The sequence below is a fragment of the Lepus europaeus genome, chromosome X (genome assembly GCF_033115175.1).
Source record: "Lepus europaeus isolate LE1 chromosome X, mLepTim1.pri, whole genome shotgun sequence".
Classification (NCBI taxonomy): domain Eukaryota; kingdom Metazoa; phylum Chordata; class Mammalia; order Lagomorpha; family Leporidae; genus Lepus; species Lepus europaeus.
Genome location: NC_084850.1, coordinates 65,677,058 through 65,681,384, shown reverse-complemented (window position 1 = coordinate 65,681,384; position 4,327 = coordinate 65,677,058). Strand labels below are relative to the sequence as shown.

General features: G+C 40.5%; 1 pseudogene; it reads left to right on the top strand.

Annotated features, from left to right (window-relative positions):
- Nucleotides 1-3,128: 3,128 nt before the first annotated feature.
- LOC133753603 (BTB/POZ domain-containing protein KCTD1-like) lies at nucleotides 3,129-3,856 on the top strand (annotated as a pseudogene).
- The last annotated feature ends 471 nt before the right edge of the window (nucleotides 3,857-4,327 follow it).

Genomic DNA, 4,327 nt, shown 5'->3' with positions numbered 1-4,327 from the left:
GTCCTTTGTTCTAGGCCCTGTCTAGCATACTTGGGCCTCATTCCTTTGTAATCATAACCTCTACTCTACCACCAATGGCTCTACTCCCAACCTGTGTGTACTGATGGTCCTCTTCCCCACTTAATGCTGTATAACTGTTCAAACCTGGTAAATGCCACTCTTAGGATCATTGGTTACTATCCTCACTCTGTCTTTTATGACCTTGTCTAAATATGATCAGAGTCGGCAAACTTGGAAGGCTTCCATAGCCTTGGCAACTCATGACAAGAGCCTAGGGTGGTTACTGGCGCCATAAACTAGAGTGTCAATTTGTTGGGTCAACAACAAGAGCCACTGTGCACTTGCTCCTCATGTGGGATCTCTGTCCTTAATGTGCTGTACATTTTGATTTAATGCTATAACTAGTACTCAAACAGTATGTTTCACTTTGTGTTTCTATGTGGGTGCAAACTGTTGAAATCTTTATACTAAATTGATCTTCTGTATATAAAGAGAATTGAAAATGAATCTTGATGTGAATGGAAGGGGAGAGGGAGCGGGAGAGGGGAGGGTTGTGGGTGGGAGGGAAGTTATGGGAGGGGGAAGTCATTGTAATTCATAAGCTGTACACTGGAAATTTATATTCATTAAATAAAAGTTAAAAAATTAAAAAAAAAAAGAATATGAATATACCGTAAAGAAGTATGCCAGAAAGACATACCTACAAAAGTGTTAAAAATGATAACCTAATTTTCCAAATGAGCTAAAATAAAATGCTTAATAAAACAGAAGAAAATATAAGATGACATAAATGAGACTCTGCTTAGAAAATGACATAAAATAGGCCAGCATTGTGGTGCAGCGAGGTAAGCTACCACCTGTAATGCCAGCATCCCATAGGGACGCTTGTTCAAGACAGGCTGCCCTGTTTTTTATCCAGTGCCCTGCCAGCGTGTCTATGAAGGCAGCAGAAGATGGCCTAAGTATTTGGGCCCCTGCACCCCAATGGGAGACCGCAAGAAGTTCCTGGCTCCTCCTGGCTTCAGCCTGACCAATCCACAGCTATTGTGGCCATTTGGGGAGTGATCCAGCAAATTGAAGAGCTCTCTCTTCTTTGTCTCTGTTTCTCTATGTAACTCTGCCTTTCAAATAAATAAATCTTTTTTTTTAAATACTAAAAATCAAAAGAAAATGACATAATAGAACTCAGGAAAGAATTACAAATTAACAAAAATTATTTGAGAAATCAATTCAAAATCAGAAGAATCATAATAGTGATATTGGAAACAGATGAAGAAAAAGAAATCTTTGTTATTTTTTCAAATATTTCCTGAAGCAGAAATAAGAATCTTGAATTAAGGATTAATTCAGGAAGGTGTTAACATAAACGCCATCATGCTTTGCTAAGCATTTAAGTGATCTGGACACACAGTGTAGCTTTTTCTAAGAAAAATTTAATAAGTGCATTAGTGACCCATGTCAAATAACAGAATTCTTAAAACATCACTGCCATATATATTACTCAATATTTTACAACCAATGTAATGTTCACATAGTGTTTCAAATCCTTACAGGCTCCAAATGGCAGTCTTCAATGTTAGAACAAAAATATAAAATGTTAAATCTATAAGCACTAGAGAAACTCTGATTTTTAAAGAAAAAGCCAAACTCCATAAACAACCTCTGAATTTAAAAAATGATAAAATAGATGGAAGAGAAAGTGACATATGTAAGAGAAAAGCAAGTAAGATCCTATGTACACGTAAGAGGAGTTCCCAAAGCTAAGGGCAAGTACAAATGACAAAATCAATAATTCCAAAACACCATTTTTGAAAAATCAAAACAAAACTGGTAACACACCACGCCCTGAAGAAAAGTCACAGAAAGAAAGCACTAGCGCATATTTTGGTAAACTTACTTGGATGTAAAGAAAAAGTTCTTCAGACACAAAAGAAAAAATACTAAATTTTATATATATATATATGTGAATAAGTAAAATTGTCAGAATTTCCAAACATAAGCCTGATATATCCTATTTCTTCTGCAGAGTATAAGTAAAATTTAAAACAAGTTCATATTCACTCTGGAAAGTAAAGAAAAGCAGGCAGGTTGAGGGAATCTCGAGATGGAGAAATAATCCATACAGTGTGTCACCTGCTTTTCTGTTTTTCTCTTGTCACTTTTATTCATAGGGGGAACATCGTTTTCAAAATAACTCAGTAGCATCTCAGGGAGCTAAAACTGAGAGAAACAGTCTTTTTGGTCAATGCACCATAAAAAGAAAAAAAAGAGTCCCTTGAAGGCTTTAGACAATGGGAGGAGTGGAATTTCATTAAGAGTTTAAGGGAGGATCCTCTAATACTGTGTATGAATCTGTAAAAAGCCCAGAACTATCCCAAAGTTACTTGTGTGTCATACAGAATAAAGACGGCATAGCTAAGGCTTTTTTTTAAACTTTTATTTAATAAATATAAATTTCCAAAGTACAGCTTTTGGATTACAGTGGCTTTTTGCCTCCAAAACTTCCCTCCCACCCGCAACCCTCCCATCTCCCGCTTCCTCTCCCATCCCATTCACATCAAGATTCATTTTCAATTATCTTTATATACAGAAGATCAATTTAGTATATACTAAGTAGAGATTTCAACAGTTATAGCAAAGGCTTTTAATAATTGAACCCAATATTGAAAACACTACCCACAGAAGATGAGAAAGAACTTGGAGTATGTGAAGAACTGGGTTCATTAACTGTTAAAACAAATAAATGCTCACTACAGGATTTTTTAATAAAATTTACATAAAGGAAAATTATTTATTTCGGTGCAGAGTTCCATGAATTTTAACAAATGCGGACAATCAATCGTGTTAACTACCGCTACAATTAAAATACATTCACTACTAAAAAAAAAATTCTTATTCCACACACGGGCTTCTTCCTGGACACCCGCTGCCCTGCTGAACCCCCCGGCTTCCATGGGCAATAATGGGGAGACGGAGGGGCGCCGCGCCTCTGGCATTACTTGTTACTTGAAGAAGCCAGAGCGCCCCGCCCTCCCACCTGCTCTCCCTCGCTCTTCCCAGGCGAGAGCGCCCCGCCGCGCCGCGCCTCACCCCGCCGCTCCGCGCCGCCAGAGGCAAGTCCTCCGGATATGTCAAGACCTCTGATCACTAGATCTCCTGCAAATCCAGTGAACAATCAAGGCGTTCTTACTCCAGCACAGCTCACAACTCGTCCACATCGATGTGGGCGGCCACCCTCAGCAAACACCCCGAATCAAGACTCGGAAGACTTTTCTGTGGTACGGAGCCCATTGTCTTAGACAGTCCCAAACAGCACTATTTCATCGACAGAGATGGACAGATGTTTAGGTATACCTTGAATTTTCTACGAGCTGCAAAACTCCTCGTTCCACATGCTCTCAAAGACTGCACTTTGTTATATGCAGAGGCAAAATATTTTCAGCTGCAGCCCATGTTTCTGGAGATGGAAAGACGGAAGCACGACAGAGAAAATGGTCGTTTTTCATGGCCCTGTGGTGCCTGTGGCCCCTGACCTCGGAGAAAGGATTACGCTCAGCGGGGGCAAGTCTTTGATAGAAGAGGTGTTTCCAGAGGTCAGCGACATAATGTGCAACTCAGTCAACGCAGGCTGGAATCACAACTCCACGCACGTCATCGGGTTTCCACTGAACGGCTTCTGTCACCTCAACTCTGTCCAGGCCCGCAAGAGGTTGCAACAAAGAGGATTTGAAATCGTGGGCTCCTGCGGGAGAGGAGTGGACTCTGTCCCAGTTTAGCAGTGTCCTGCAGCAGGAACTGAGGCGGACCCCCCCACGTGCCTTCCCTCAACCGGATAAAGCAAGAACCCCTGGACTAACGGATCTATTTCTTATGCGAAAAGAGGAAAACACACACATACACACACAAACAAAAACAAACAAACAAACAAACAAAAAAAAAAAAACAGAAAAGGGACCAGGGTCAGCGCTGCCGCTTAGCGGGTTAAACTGCTGCCTGCAGTGCCAGCATCCCATATGGGCACCAGTTCGAGTCCAGGCCAATCCAACTTGTTGTGATGGACTGGAAAAGCAGCAGACAGTGGCTTCTGATAGGCACAGTTCCAGCTGTTTGGGCCATTTGGGAACTGAACCAGTGGATGGAAGATCTCTCTCTCTCTCTGTCTCTATGCCTGCCTCAGCCTCTTTGTAACTCTGCCTTTCAAATAAATAAATTTTTTTTAAAAAAAGAGACAATTATATGCAGTTGGAAAGTGAACTAACCTAAAATTGAATAAAAGACACATTTAGATCCAATTGAGACCACATCTGTATTCATATAGGAAAAACTG